The following is a 17,840-nucleotide window of genomic DNA, read 5'->3' on the forward strand; positions in this document are numbered from 1 at the left end:
AGTACCACTAAATTGTCTTAAGGTCCAAACCTTCTTCTCTTCTACTATTACCTCACCTTGTTCTTAAGTACTTCAGCCTTATTAAAAAATTCAACATCCTAAAAAGTCTTAATAGATATAGATACAAATAAGGTAGCCAACTGAATCACCAAGTTTAAACCATTTAAAAATATCTAATTTGTTCCTCTTCTAAGTTAATCAAGTGTAGGACATAATAAGATAGACAATGAAATTTGGCCTCATAGGCCTCCACAAACATGTTACCTTGCTCCAACCATAAAAACTCATCCTTCTTCTAGCCACGATAAGTGTGGGGGACATATTTTTTAAAAAACACATTCTAAAACTAAGCCCAAGTAAGTGGAGGTATGGCTGCTCTACACTCTGCAAATGAACTCCACCATTGCTTGGCCTCATTCTGCATCTGGGAAGATATAACTCCACATTGTACCTTTTAATAATACCCATCTTGTAAAGGCATTCGTGATTATCTATAAGGAACTCAAAAACATTCCCAGACTCTGTACCTTGGAATATTGTAGATTTTATCTACATGATCTTTCAAAATAGTCCATGCTTATCCTCAGTCATTATCGGTCCAAGCACCTATGAGGATGCACTCCTATTTCAGAGCCTACATCCATTTATGGTGCTATAGTAGTGGCTTATTATAAGGGTATAGGCAGCACGATCGGAACAACTAAAGTACAACTAGTGCGAACCAATCTAAGAATCTCAATACTTTTTGAATCACCTCTACAAAAAGGGCATGTGAGCTACACTATTTGGTGCTGGCACTATATTCTCTAGAGCTATCATCTGTTATGTCTCAATCACCTTTTTTTCATCCTTAGTGTGGTCTGGGCATTATGTGGTGAGGTAAGAGATAATGATATTTGCACTGTTGGTTTGCCATCTACCTATGCTCAAACCTTAATAGGTATTGATCTTCGTCCTTCTCTTATGCTTTGCCTCTAAGATGAGGCTGGCCTAGAATACAACCTCAGCCATGAGTGCTACTGCTGCTCTCGTGGATTAAGTATTAACTATCTTTAAACAAAAGTGAAAGAATTAGATACCAATTTGGATCACCAGTTACTAATTGGAATAAAGTTATGGCACAAAAAAGGGAAAAAAAGTTCATTCCTAAAGACCCATAGCGACCAAAAGAAAAGTATAGACGTCTATATACAATTCTACAGGACTCTACTAGACCTGTTCTTATATGATGAGTTCTACCAACCTAGAGCTCTGATACTATCTCTGTCATGATCCAACCGGTCATGATTGGCACTCACCCTAACCTATGGCATAAGAACCATACTATGCTCACTTTTACCTGTTTGAGTGTCATCTCCACATTCATTGCAGTATTAGTTTACGTGCTTTTGAAAAATTCCTAAAAATGTCTTATTCAATCACTATTAATTGTTCAAAACATCATCATCCATAAAATATTATAGAGCACGAAAACCTCTATCTATTACAACTCCCTTGGAGCTGATGTCACAGTATAAGAACATCTAAAAAGAACAACTAAGTCTAAACTAATATGAATATCCAAAAAACATAAACAAAAAGGAAATTATTTGTCTTGGATCAAAGGACATAACATCATAGAAATTCTGAAAGTTGTCAATACATGGTGCTCACCCTTGAAATTAGGATGAATCACTATCAAGAGTCGAGATTGTTTGTCAATTATTGGAATATGATTTGCACTCAACCAAAAAAAAGTATATGTAACATCAGTATATCAACAATTATTGGTAAGCATCCCAGGTCGACTAACTTAACAAAATACAAGTAAGAAAGTTAAACAAGTACAAATACAATCATAACAAGATTCATAATCAATGATATCAGTCAAACAACACATCATAATTATCATATAATTATGCTCAAAAAATCACTTTATAGTATTTCATACTTAATCATTTTCATCAATCATTCATCACCATATATATTTACTAAATAATATTTAATGCATGTAAATGAGTACATGTATGCAATATGTGCACAACATCTCTTACCAGTCTCATTATACTCATCATATCATAAATGTAAATCTTGACTTTACAGCTCTAGAACCATCACCAGATAGGCCATTAAATAAGCTTTTCAATGCCACTAGTCTCATCTTAGTTCGATATCATGACAAAAAGTTATGACAAGTTGACTAAGGGACTGTCGAACTGCTAGTGACAACGACTCTGGCAATGACCCATTGTAAGACATAAAGAGTCATTATATAGAGTCTTTGCCAAATAGTGAGGTGTCCCAAAAATTTAATCCAATGGTGAAGAGTCCATCCAATGACTCGTTATCAGTCTTAACGAGTTATTAGGGTGACTTATTGTCATAACAGAAAGAAACCAAGAAATCAAGTCCCTAACAATAACTACTCCTAAATACTCATGATTAGACCCAACAATTCATTATGAAAGAAGTCATTATCATAACAGAAAGTTCCCGAATCTTAGGTCCTCATGTCACGACTTAGGGCACAACTCGCGACCTGACATAACGAGTCGTTACTCGAGCTATGAAAACTTTTCTTAGAAATTCTTGAACATTTTCAAAAGGGTTGTTTAGTCTTTTCCTATTCTATTAACTTGTAACACATGTATTTTAGGGTGGTATATAAGCCTAAATTTTCCTAAATTCACTATTTAGTCTTAAAATCAATCCTTAACAAAAAAAAAAAGCGATTATCTCATCTCCAAAAGCAAGCTGGGATTTCTCTATCTCAAGTTTAATTCTAAGGATTCATCGAAGGCTTCCACTTTAGGTATGTGGGATTTCATTATAGGGTCCCTTCCACCCAATGAGTCCCAATGACTTCTCAATTCTCAAGTTAAATTCCCCTTCTAAAATTTAGGTTCCAAGTCAAACATGAGTTTGTTAATCTCTTTGGGTTTATTATTGTAAGTAAATCATGAGTATGTATTTCCCATAAGAGTGTCATGTTTCAATACCCAAGATCATGAATTTCCCTGTTATTAATCAATCATTGTTTTTTGGCTTGAATTACGTAAACCCCTATTATGCTCATCTTTTAAGACCATCATATTCAATTTCATTAGTTATTACTGGTGGGTTATGAGCACCTGATACCTATAAATTTATGCATATATCAGTTTAAATGTATTGATCACTTGGATTCTTCATTATAGATGCTTTGGAATATAAATTTATAACTATCTATATACTTTTTAGTGTCATTTAGTTGGGAGTAATACTTAGCACTATGTGAATACAAGGATGAAGGCTCACTCATCAGTTAAGGACTGATACCTTAGTTTAATTCCCTAAGTTCCAGAACTATGGCACTACCATAGGTTATGAGGGGTCACCCACCAGTTGAGATCTAACACCTTATTTCTTTGAGATGTCAATTTAGTAGATCCATGTTAGCTAGTGTTGGTACCCTTATCATGGTACTAGCACCCTTCTAACAGGGGTTAAAAGTTGGCTCCTAATTTTCTTAGGTTGGGGTATGTCAGTTATTGTTAGCTCCAATAGTCCTCATTTTATGTGCAACTTGTATTTTAGTTTAGATATGCATTACCTTGTATTCAATTATTCAGTTTCGTCTATTATATATATTTATATTTGGTCTTGCATTCAGCTTATCATGTTTCATGCATTCAAGTTCAGTTTATACTAGTTGGTTTTTCCCATCTCACATACTCAGTACATTTGAAGTATTGATCGTATACTTTCCTGTGCTATATTTTCTCATAATATAGGTTTGTATGCTCAGTACTCAAACCGCACTTGGCATATTCTTGTACCACTCAGCAACAGTCATTGTTGAGTCCTTATTATGCGAAGGCTGGTTATCATATATTTATCTTCTTTCAGTCTATTTTCAGTTTTAGTCAGTTGGAGTTAGTTGGGGGTTGTCCCAATAACTCACTATCTTTTAGAGGCTTTTAGACAAATGTTTAGATTTTCAGCATGATTGGTTGTCAGGTAGTCTATTTTAAGTTTTGGCTGATATTCAGTTTGACATTATTGTGATTTTTATTAGTGTTCTTTTCAGTTAACTTCCACCCAGTATTTTGTTAATTTCTTCAGTATCCTAATGCATGATAAAACATGAGTTAACTTGGGCTCAATTGTGAACTTAGGCACCGTTTTACGACTAGGGTGTAGTCTCGGGTCGTGATAATAACATACAAAGCATAGTATCAACTCATTATAATATCAGATCATATTGTAGTGGCATAATACTCAATCCATTATTAACACATGATATTATACCGATGTGGTACCTGATCCATCACCTCAACACTTTATCATAATGCAATATAGTCATCAAAATACAAGCCATGCTATAAGACAATAATAGATGTTCACGTCACAACAAGAATAAAGCCAAGAAAGACTAAGTATTCTATCTCAACTCCTTTACTTAAAGTCACCTTTAAGCCATACTTTTTCCTATTTGTTCTTATTTAATTCATTCTTGGTCTATGCATATAATGCCCCAAATCTGGTACCCAAAACGCTACACAGTGCTTATGACCCTGAAGGACCATAAGCTAACCCATCACTGATATCTGTACCTATATACTGTATGACATTATGTAAAATACAAAAATAATAGACTAAAATATGCCATAAGGTTTAAAATGGATAAAAACATACTATCTAAGAGTACCGTATATCAATACCAAAACATGAACTGAAATAAAATATCTGAATATACTGTAGTCTGAAAGCCTCTAAAACTAAACTGTCTGAATAAGGAGTTGATAGGACATGTCCTTAACTAACTCTAACTACTGAAATAAACTAAGTAATGAAATAATAAAGAACTGATCATGTCCTCGAAGGATAAGGACTCACTACTAACTCTGACTGCTGAGACTGGAATGCTACTGATGCTCTGGAGCTCATGCTTCTGAACCTATGGTATAAAACACCATAGTGCAAATGCATTATTACGATTGAATGTATTGGTATACAAGTGAGGTAGGCTGAATGCAAGGGTGTATATGCATGAACTATGCTAATCAACTGTATAACATGAACGTGAGAATACATGTATAAATAAATAACTATAACTGAATTCGTGATGATACTGACTACTAAGTATGAATACTGATAACGTGAGTACTAATAACTGATACTGAGTGACTGTATCTCATAGTCTAGGTTATGATAGAACTAGCTGAGTTCTGTACTGTTTTGAGTTGACTGTATCTGACAGTCCTAACTTCTATAGAACTGAGTTTTAGTACTGAGAATGAGACTGAAACTGTAACTGTAACTGTGGGAAGTAGTCATCTAACCAATATGCCCTAAATAAATCATTATAGCTAAGTTGGGGTCCAATCTGTAACCCCAATTGGAAGGGTATCAATGCCGCATCACTAGTAAAGATAAGCTGTAAGTGATCCCTTATCTAATAAGTACTCTAAAGAGAATGGTGGGACCCTCATCTAATAGGTTAAGCCACCTCATCAATCCTCATCTAACAGGTTAGATGTCTTAACCTACGCTGGATTCATAGTTCTGGAGCACAAGGATTGCTTCTAAGAATCGCACCCTCTACTCGCAGGTGATTTCCCATCCTTGGGATCACTCGATACTGAATTTCTACTCCCATCTTTAGACACTGAATTAATTATACTCAACAAACTGGACTGAGTTTACTGAGTTTCGTTGACTGATGGATTATCACTGAGATCTGATAACTTACTGAAATTACTGAGTTTTTCCTGAGTTATGAGACTGACTGAATTCTATTGTACTTAGTTTGATTGAGAGTATCTTGAAAACTGACACTAGATCTAGGCACAAAGCTAAATTGTCGGGTACAAGTACCTCCAAGACTCGATAGCATGAAACTGACAAGACATGACACTTCCTGGATTCTCGACCATAATCAACAATCCATAATACAATTATTGGGGAATTTCATGAGGCACTTGATTATCATGGTTTGGTACATGAATAAAAAAACATATAAACATTTCATAATTTCATAGGCTAATCTCATGAACAATCCATCAAACAATTTCAATGCATAACAATAACATGGAAGTCATTTTGAACATAAGGGTAAAGCATAGGTTCATCAGTTTGGTCAGAATTGAGTCATAAGGCATATTTCCTATTCTCTTAGGAATTTTATCAAACACCTTGCATGCATAACTATAAGCTTAGGCATGGACATTAAATTAATTCATCATGGTTGCATAAATCAACACAATTTAGTAGATTTCAATCCACATGATAGCATAAATTAATGAAAACACATATAACGATTCCAACTTGGGTATCATACACCACATCAACGTGATCATAATCAATCTACAACATAAACATCACAATTTAGAATTTAAAATTTGGATTCTTGGGCTTCATGGATGAAAGAAATCCATGAATGAACACTTGGTATATTTGGGTGAATGATTTCTTGAAGATTGGTAGAGGAAAGCTTTAGTTCTTGACTTGGGATTAAGTACCTAAGGTTTTTTGTTCTTAGGGATTGATATTTGAGAGAAACCCTAATTTGGTGTTGTGAATGAATAATGAAGTTATGAGCTATGGTCTGGTATAATTAGGGGTTAAAACGGGTGGAAAAAGACCCAAATACCCTTTTAAAAATGGCTTAAAAATCACTGACTGGGATCTGCGATAGATCGTGCGATGATTCATCGCTGGCTCAACGGTCCATCATTCTGACCGTCGCACGTGGACCAGAATAGGGTCTCACTGCCTTAGTAGCGATGGCTTGGTCGATGGTCCATCACAAGTTCGACGGTCCGTCAACTTGTCCATCGCACCTTAGCCAGAAGATTGACTTACTACCTTAGTTGCGACGGTTTAGGCGACGGTCTGTCGCTAGATCGACGGCATGTTAACCTGCCCGTCGCACCTAGGCGGTTCTGAAAAAGTCCATAACTTTTTACTCCGATACCGAATTTGGACGAAATTGGTATTATTGGAAAGCTAATTCAATTTCTCACATGATAAAAAGTCGAAATTGGGGAAATTCTATTTGATTTAAATATTAATCATTTAGGAAGTCATCACTAACTCTTTTGGAGACTAGATTTGACTTAAAGAAAGTTCGGGGTATTACAATGCAACAACATGATTACACCACCATTTCAATAATTCATTCTCTTTTAATATCTATGGATTAGAAATCATTGATTGTAATCGTAACTTAACCTATCCCTTTATCTTAATATTTTCTTATCATTTTAACTTCATGAACATAACTCAATTGAGTATATTTAGCATATTTAGTCATAATTCTTGTCCCGCTGGAGTTTTCTATCACCCTAGGATCTTTATATACCAAATTCATAAACAATTCCCTCTTTTACATTAACTTCTATAAACTATAATTTAACCCCTAAACCCACCATTAATCCATTTTCTAGTTATTCCTAAGGTTAAACAATGTGAATTAAAGTCTAAAGCATAATTACCTACCTCGGAAAATGAACAACCTTAAATTTTCTTAAAAAATTATCGATCCCCCATGCCCTGTTACATTTTTCAAAATATGGGAAGTAAAAACTTATTGGGGGCTTTAAAAATAGATATTTTACTTAATGTTTCTATTACCACTACAATGGTACTACTGTAGTGGTTAAATTTCCACTGCAGTGATTTACACCCGTTTTACTGGAGGTCGCTGCCACGGTTTTCCTAACCACTATTATGATACCGCTACAATGGTGTTCCAAGGTATAAACATAGGAATTCTTATTAATTTACCTTATTTTACAACACATATGCAATCTCGACAACACGAACCAACCCCTCTATGATAAATGTTAAAACAGGAGTTCTATAACTCTATTTCATATGCCAAAAGTTGCTATGACTTTATATTTACGTTATCTATCCAAATATTATACAAAAATTTTCTAATTAATATTCATATCCATATCAACACCAGATTTCATTCAACTATCATACCCTCATTTTTGATCCAAAGGTAGACTAGCCCCAAATTCCTCAAATTTTAGCTTATGGGAGTCTAGGTGTAACTTTTATCTAATATTCAGCATAACGATGCTTTGGGTCATTACTAGAAAGGAGAGTTAACATGAGAGAGAATGTATCACAACCCAAAATAGAGTATGTGATGGCACTTGCCACACTCTCTGGTGTAGGTAAGCTTATCCCAATCTAAACTCAATAATCAATTAAACAGAAATGGAAGAATAATAATAAATAAAGCCTAAATTATTAAAATATAAAATAATAATTTCAAACATACACCTAGGTTTGGTATTCACTATTCAAACCTCTAATACGGAATAATATCAATAATCTAGAGTATCTTAAATATGAATAAATCACAAGATGAATAGAGAGATTCGGGTAAGTTATTCTATGCATTATCCAAAGTAAAACATAAAAAATGATGTGGAATCGGGCAAATAAAATATAAATATGTCAGCTTTCACAAATTAATCAAGAACATTAAAATTTTTCGCAAACATAAATAGTAAAATGGAGCTTAAAATGATTGGAACAATGATTAAATTTACCTGAGTACGAAAGAATCAGAGCTTTGAACTTGGAGCAATAACTATTCAAAAAATGAGGCTTGAAACTTGGTTGTGGTTTCAAAGGGGGAAGAATAAAGGCTGAGGAGAGAAAAAGGTAGCTGAGTTTATTTAATGAAATACATAGAGGCTTGGATGTATTTTCATAGACTTGCATTTTTAGTCCTAAGTTCCAAAAATGTTAAAAAGGCCCATGTCCCCACAATCGAACCCCACTTTTCCCTTTCTTCGAACACTAATCCTAGAAAATAAATGAAAAAGAAAAAATTGGGGATTGAGTAAATTAAGTTTTCCTTGTGTCTAGAATTTCAAATCTTCTCTTGTAACTTTTTATTGTAAGATTTGTTATTGTGGTGATTTAGTGCTTAATCTACTTGAAAATTTTCATATAGCATGTAGTTGTTTAAAAAGATTTGGGCTTTTTAATCATTCAATAAAGACTCATCAAATTAAATTTAATTTTGTTTGTAATAGATATGAAATATGTATAGTTTATGCATCCCGATTCATCATAATACAATGTATTATGTCTATAATCTAAAAATTGATCATAGGCAATTGGAAAATGTCATGGCCAACTGGTTCTAGGTTAAATATGAGTTTTCTTTAAGCTCTTTAGTTTATTGGGAAATAAAATCATTAAAACATGTTTTTCCAAATCGAAATAGTAGTTTGCATGTTTAAAACCATAAATTCCCTTACCATGAGATTTTGGTGAGTTTATGGGTTTAAATTATGAATTTCCTCTTAAGATCAGTTAATGTTATCACGTGTAGAGATGGTGGAATATGAAAACTTGATACCTAGTAATTTATTTACATGCATCAGTTTATATGTTATTAAGCATTTTAGATTTATACATGTCTTATTAATTATAGAATACTATTACTTGAGCATATCAGTTATCAGTTCACATACCAATTTATACTTTAATGTTATTTAATTGGGAGGAGTACTTAGCACCAAGTGAGTGTAGGGATGAAAACTCACTCGTCAGTTAGGCTTGAGACCATTAGTAGCAATCCTTAAGTTTAAGAACTATGCCACCACCATATGTTATAAGGGTTACCTGTAAGTTTAGGCTTGACAACCTAATCCATTGGGACATCAGTTTAGTGGATCCATGCTAGCTAGTGTTGGCACCCTTGACATGGTACTAACAACCTTCCGATTTTGGTTATAGGTTAGACCCTAATTTTGCTCAAATCAGGGTATGTCAGTTCTAGTTAGCTCCCATAGTCCTCAGTTTATGATCCAGTTCATGTTTTCAGTTTCAGATTTTACTTGACCTTTCTTTTAGATATACATCTTTATTTAGTACATATTATTAAGCTTTGTCTTGCATTCATATTATCATTTTTACATGCATCCATATTCAGTTTATGTCAGCTAGTATTCCCCTCGTGCATACTCAGTATATTCAAAGTACTGATCATATACTTCTTTGAATAGTTTTGTCTCATAATATAAGTACAGATACTCAGTACTCGGATTGCAATTAGCACATTCCCGTACCACTCAGCAATAGTTTGGTGAGTTCTCATCATTTAAGGACTAGTTATCAGTTATCTATTTTAATATTTTATTTTATTTCAATCATTTGGAGTGAATTAGGGGCTGTCCCAACAACACATTATAATTTAGAGGCTTTCAGACAGTCAGCCATGTTTTTAGTTTGTTGAGTATTCCTGACCGTATTAGTATTGATTCCATTACTATTTATTATTAGTTTGTTTTCAGTTTAGCTTCTGCCCAGTATTTTGTTAATTTTTGTCAGTACCTAATGAATGACAGGACATAGGCTATCTTGGTGTCACTTATGGCTCTAATCACCATGTTACGACTAGGGGGCAGTCTCGGGTCGTGATAGGTAGAATCTCCCACAAAAATAATAATAAGTGTAATGACTCGCTGACTTTACTAGCTACTGCTTAATTATTTATGCTTTATTACATTTTAGCTCTCAATTTTATTCTTGAGTTTGTTGAGTTTGTATACACTTAGCATACATGCTTTGAGATCATGATGCATATCATGTTTACTTATTGCATGCACCCCCATAAACTCAGTACATTCTAAAAGTATTAACTACATATTCTATGTGATCTGCACCCTACTATGATGTTGATTTTGGTGTTTGTCCTAAGAAACACGGTTAGCCATGATCAACGCTTCCTACCACCCGCCAATTGGTGAGTCCTCACGTTCCAAGGAACAATATTATGTTTACTTCTAGCATTTTATTTATGATTTTTTTTTGGAATTTATGTTTTCCTTTTGGGTTAGCTGGGGGATTTCCCAGTGGTTCTTCAGTATGTTTAGTGGCTTGTCTAAATTTGGTGCTTGTTTTTAGATACTAGTATGTTTCAGTTAATGTCTATTCATATTGTTTTATTGAGACTGTTCAGCCAAACGAATTCATACTTATTAAGATAATGATTTTGCACCATATAAATTTATGTAAATTTGTCATGATCTAGTACCAAGTAGATATCATGGGTTGTCTTCAGGGCTACTCGTAGTTCTGAGCACAGTGTGATGTCCAAGGGGTAATGTTGGGGTGTTACATAAGTCAACACTAGTCATTTTACGATCAATAATTAAAAGAAATAATTTATGAGGGATACTCGCTAACATAATATATCAAGGTCAATTATTATGTTTAACCTATAATCTGGGTTAAAGTAGTGAGAGTATATAAATAACTGTATATCATGCTACCTATGTGCAACCCTACAGTCTCATTAGTCAATCCATAGGAATTCCCCATGTCTCATAATATCTCAACCCCCAAACCAAACAAGAAGTGATAGAATATAATGTAATACAATAAAATAAAGAATACAAAATATCATAAACAAGGTTCAATCATGGTAATCTATACTAATGTAAATACTCAAACACAACATCAAACCATATCGAGGAATGCAATGCAATGCAAGTGATATAATTCAATGTAGTGATGATGATGGATGTTTCGTATATACCTTCCAAGCCTTTGGTCTTCAGGACAGGACCCATTGGGGAGGTTTTGCAGTCCATATACTTTCACAATCTTAATAGATCTTGTCGGAAAATGACCCTAATCAAGGACCTTGCCAGTAAATGACCTCGGCTAAGGGTTTTTAGAATATCAAAATCAACATTACTGGCAAATGACCTCGGCCAAGGGTTTTACAAAAAGGGTCCCTTTTCTTTAAAAATTAAAATATCTTTGTGGTATCAATATCATGAATATGTATAGATAATATAAGGATATAATGCTCATAATTAATCAGGATGAAGATATTAATCAATTCAATACATGTATAAATGAGCTTAGAATCAACTCTATATGCCAACAATTAATGATGTAAGCCATTGTAGGGCACCATTGGTATAAATAGTCATATAAGCATCCTTATTATCATTTTAGACCCCTCTCTCGGGTATCACTATAATGATAGAGGAAAATAATGCTCTAATAAGGCCTATAATATCAAGTCAATACCCCACTCGAGAGACACAACAATAATAATGACGATTAATACACAAATAAGGCCTACAATGTTAAGTCAGCCCTTACTCGGGAAACACAATAATAATAATGGCAATTAATACACAAATAAGGTCTACAATATCAATCCAAGCCCCTACTCGGGCAACACAATAAAAATAATGAAAATTAATGCAACAAGTTAGGGCTATAAGGTCAAGTCAAGCCCCCAAATCGGGCATTACAACAATATATTTCCTTAAGTCAATATTAATATATACATATGCCCCCACATAGGCAATATGACAACTGTAAACAATCTAAAAAATCTAAACTAATATATATAGAAAACTTACCTCGAATTTTACTTGTTCCTTTCAATAAGTCTCGTCTTTCTCAAAAGATGACATCATTAGACTAAATAACTAAAAGGAGCAATATGCTAGTTATCAATTTACTCCAATAAGAGATACTAAACCCCGATAATAACTTCAGTCATTTCAAGCCCATTTGTACCCTTAATGTTGGCTAAGCCTCAATCATTCCATCAAATGGCACTAATAACATAGTTATCCCCTAAAAAATCATAAACCTGATACAAGTTCTTAAATAGATACTCACTATCAATTTATTCAAGATCAGTAGGTTAACTATCTACAATCTACTCAAAACATATTAACAAGTAACAAGACTAACTATGATAACCAATTATCTAACTACAATTCACTAATAGATTATGGTACACACATAATTAATTGCCATTTCATCTAAGTGGGACTCCCAATCCTAAGTGATTCACAAAACATAAGCAAATAGACATACAATACATAAACATTTCAAAAAAAAAAGTACAGGTGCATCCCAACTTGCATTCAAAGAAGATCTGCAAAGCAAAACACAATTCAAAGAATCAACACAAAGTTCTACTCCCATAAATCATCACCAAACACATCCAATCTAGTCAAACATGACATCTACAAGTCAAATAGAGTCCAGCAATAATCATATCAACTATATTTATTTTGGATCTAAAAATAGTTCAAAAATTGACCCCAAAGGAAAGAGGGTAGAATTACAATTTTATTGAAGAATTATGTTGCCCGTTATAAAAGAATTCTAAATTTGAAAATCCAACTAAAACCAAGTTGAAATCGGACTTGAAATCAAAGAAAATCTAATTTGGTATGTTATCAGAAAAAAATACAAAAAATCATCATCAAACACATTTTAAAATGAGAAATTTTGGAAACTTTTGTCAAAATCCAATTACCCATGATACAAGGACTTTAAATCTCAAAAATCAATAAAAACCCATTTCAAATCTACCTTTAACTCAAGAATTTTTAATTTCAAAACTTTGAATTTCAAATCTAAACTTTATGGATTAAAATCATGAAAGACGAGATGGATAAACTTGGAAAATGACTAAAATTATGGTAGAATCGCATACATAATGATTAAATAAGAATAATGCATCAAAAATTGCCCGAAATGGACCTTCCTATATTCCAAAATGTCAAAAATACAAAATGTGACGACATCTGAAATTCATAAAATGTTTGAGGGTGATTTCCATAGCTAAAGCTCATATTTTGTAGCTAAAATTCTGTTTTTCCTTTGCTAAAGTGTGCACCAACAACTTTCAAAACTTATTTTTCACCTCGAAACTCATCCAGAACCCAATAAACATGAATCAATAGTGAAAATTAATCATAAAACACATTCTAGATCCAATAAAGTCACTATATTTATGAAAATAGATCGTCTGCAATAAATTAACCCCCATTTTCCATTTTAGGATAAAAATTAACTAGTTTTGATTTAAAAGGTCAAAATACAAAGCAAAGGCTCGGTCCCAAACTAACTATTCTATTGACCTAAAATTGATATTTTTGTAAATAATAGAATCATCATCCAAAGCTCGGATCACAAAATAATGACCAAAGTCAAAGTAGCTCCTTTAAAGGATATTCAAAAGCACAAAATCTTAAAAATGACTTCTGAATGTATCAAAATTGTGCCAACCATTTTTGCAACACTTAAATGATATAAAGAAGCCATAGAGAAGGGAAAATTGGTCAAACTGCAGAAAAAGCAAAAAATTACCACAAGGACTATTACACTATCTACTACTAAGACACACATTTGTCCTCAACGTAACTACAAGGAAGGTGTCAAAACAGACAAATGATCGAAAATACCCCCATAAGTCTCATGCAAGCACTCATAAGAGGGTCATAACTATAGAACTACCAATCTCACTATTGAACTAGAAATCTATCCCAAAATGACTCACCAGGTGGCAACACTAGCATCTAATGTCAAATTTCTCAATAAAGTTAAGTTTCTTTATTTTCAAACTTTCTCTATACCAAAAACTGAGTCGATCTTGCTGGAATTTATAAGCATCTAATCTTGAAAAATACACCACAAACCATTAACTACACTACAATATCAAAATTCACCCTTGGACCCACAAAATGCGAAGGAACCCATGAACCCATATAACCCCTTATCAAACTACCGAATCAACCTACTTAATCCTGATACCATATCTGACAAATTAGACAGCACTATACCATTAAGCTAAATCAACTAGGACTGAAACAAATATCAATGCCGCACAAAACCTCAAGAGCCAAACTTATCATACATAAGATAGTTTACTATATTCATATCCTTTGGCTCAACCCTTTGAGGCAATTGTGAATCATCATAAAACACTATATACCATAGACATAAACACTCCAAGTTACACCCAAATTTTCTAGTAACTTATTTTTAATAACCATGTAGTCTCCAACACTCAAGTGTTAGGTATTTGAATTTGAGTCTAGGATAGAGATATACCTAGAAACCTTATTTGGTTCAATACGAGATGAAATATAAACGTGTTTAGATTAGTTCTCACTTCCCCACTTAACGAAGAAGTTGTGAGGCTAAGTTAGATAGGTGATTAGAGGCTCAAGAGACCATGATCATAATATCAACCCATGAATCAACAACCAAGATATGTAATTTAACCAATGAAGTTCAATATCTTAGTATGATTGTTCGCAGTGCTTTAACACTGGGTTTCTCTTTATTGATTTTTCAAGCTCTTACTTTTCCACATTGTTTACTTTACATTAGTGTACAATTCTAGAACTTTTTTGGTTACTTTTACACCTCTTAAATATCTATAGTTAAACTAAAATTGGATAGTTTCTTAACACTAGACCCTGTTGGGATCTATACTTTTCTTCTAAAGGTCCACTTTACTACTTGGTGAGACCACATACTCTTGTGTGTGCGCTTGGGCATAATAGGTACCCCTACCATTCAATGATGGGCATCGATGTAGGTTTGATAGATAGGGTAACCTTTGGTAGTAATGGATGGACATCAACTAGAGTCACATGCTCTTTATTCTCACTCTTAACATTTTATTCTCCATAACTAGATTCAACATTTTTATTGTTACCATGTTCTTATTCATTCTCACTATTTTGCTCAGAACTAAATTCAACCTCCTCATTGTTATTATCACTGTCCTCCTCAGACTGAGGCAGTGAACAGGGTGGTGAAGTGCGGGGATTCTTCTTTGTTGGCCTTTTGGGAGGTATGTTTCCCTCTATATTTACTTTTTTCCCCAAGGTAATTTCTCATGTGGCTCTACCTGCCCTTGACTGGACATTCTTTGAGGCCTTTGCTTGACTCATCGGTGTCCTTGTTGCTCAGCTAGAGAGTAGACTTTCGAGGACGTTTCTTCCTGGTGTTCTTCTTTGGTGTTTTCTTTGATGATAAATCATCCTTTGGAGATATTTGTACATGGTGCACAAGACTCATTAATAAATTCTAAATGATTGAAAAAAAAAAAGTTTTGTGTCATTGTGCCTTCACTAGACTCATTACGACAAAGGGGTATGAGTCATCACCACTAGGTATGACTTATTTAGATGAGTCGTAAGGTAGTCAGTGGACAAATTAATGTTTAATAGTTAGGTTATGAGTCCTCCTAATGAGTCATAATATTTGTTTATAACTCATCACCAACACTCATAACCTGAACAAAAACATATCGTATCCTAATGAGTCATAATATTTGTTTATAACTCATCACCAACACTCATAACCTGACCAAAAACATATCATATTGTGTATGAACTTGTTTAGTCATTTCAACTCCTATCTATGAGTCATAAAGATTGACTATGACTCATTTAGGTGAGTTGTAATGTTACCAGAACCCCTACTCTTATGAAAAAACATATTACCAGTTGTTACAAGTCACATAACGATTCATTAGGTTTCCCTATGAATCAAAATGAAGCCCGTAACCCCTATAACATAGATATTTAGAAGAGTTAGTTCCAATAATCAATCTTTTAGGAACATATACATTCAATATCAATCCAACACTTCATACACTCATCCCCAAGCAAATTTTAAGCAGAATGTCTATTTTTCCTTTCCCATGTAACAATAATTTATATGATGAGAGATCACATACACTACGTCAAGACAAGAAATCCAAGAATTCTTCCATAATTTTAGAACCATTTTCCTAAATATAACATCAAAGCACAAATTAATTACTTGTTTGCTTAAGATTTAGATTTCTTGTCTTCGAATAAATGAAGGCCCTAATTATTCCAAATTTTGCACTTTGGGGGGGTTGGGGGTGGAGTTGGTTGATATTGATTTATGGAATGAATGTGGATAGTTTTTTAGAACATTAGTCTATGCAAAATAGAGGGAATTTGTGATTTTGACCGATTTGGGTGACCCTTTTTGAGTTAGAATTGAGTTTAAGCCACTATTTAGGTCGGGTCGATCTGCTGGACCTAATAGGTCATCCTTGGTTATAATTACTTAGTACAACTCATAACGATAGCTTACGAGTCATAGAATCCCTTCATAAAGACTTGGAATCTTACTTGGGTCCCTAATCATTAGGACTCAATGAGATAAGTTGTAACTAGAGGCTACGAATTGTTTTGAGAGTCATAATTACTCCAGAGATCAATTACCTATGTGATCTAAGTTCAAGGTTTATACGACTCTTGCTCATGAGTTGTAATGTCTGGTTACGACTCGTAAAGATCCCCATATGGCCTGGTACTAAAAAATTGTCTAATGTAATCCTTCAATCTCTAGTTGTGCGTACTAAACACACATGTTAACCTATAATTTAATAAGTAAAAAACATAGGTTGCCTCCCACAAAGTTCTTTATTTAACGTCGCCGCACGTCGTGTCTAGATTAGATACTCAGACTTTACCAACCAACCCCATGGGTTGCCTCCCATGCAGTGCCTAATTTGACGATGCGGCACGACTCAGTTTCCTTTATTACTTTGACTCACCAAGGATCATATCCTTAATTACCTTAACTTCTTCAGTGTTACCCATATAGTACTTTGCCCTTTGCCCATTTACTTTGAACGAGGCTTTACCATCCTACTTCAATTCTAAAGCACCATATGGTAACAATCTCACCATAGTGAATAGCCCATATATCTATGCTTCAAGCCTAGAAACAGGCAAAGTCTCACATTATACAATAATACTTTGATACCTGGCTCGAATACTTTTTTTTAATTTTTTTGATCATGATGTAGCTTCATCTTCTCCTTGTATAGTGCATAACTCTTATAAGCTTGGAGTCGGAATTCATCCAAATTATTATTTCCTTTGTTGCATCATGACACTTAAAGTTCAACCTCTTCAACGCCTACAGTGCTTTATGATCAAGCTCAACATGCAAGTGACATGCCTTACTATACACCAAATGATATAAAAAAGCACTTATGGGGGTCTTAAAAGATGTTATGT

Source organism: Capsicum annuum, chromosome 7 (assembly GCF_002878395.1).
Source record: "Capsicum annuum cultivar UCD-10X-F1 chromosome 7, UCD10Xv1.1, whole genome shotgun sequence".
Classification (NCBI taxonomy): domain Eukaryota; kingdom Viridiplantae; phylum Streptophyta; class Magnoliopsida; order Solanales; family Solanaceae; genus Capsicum; species Capsicum annuum.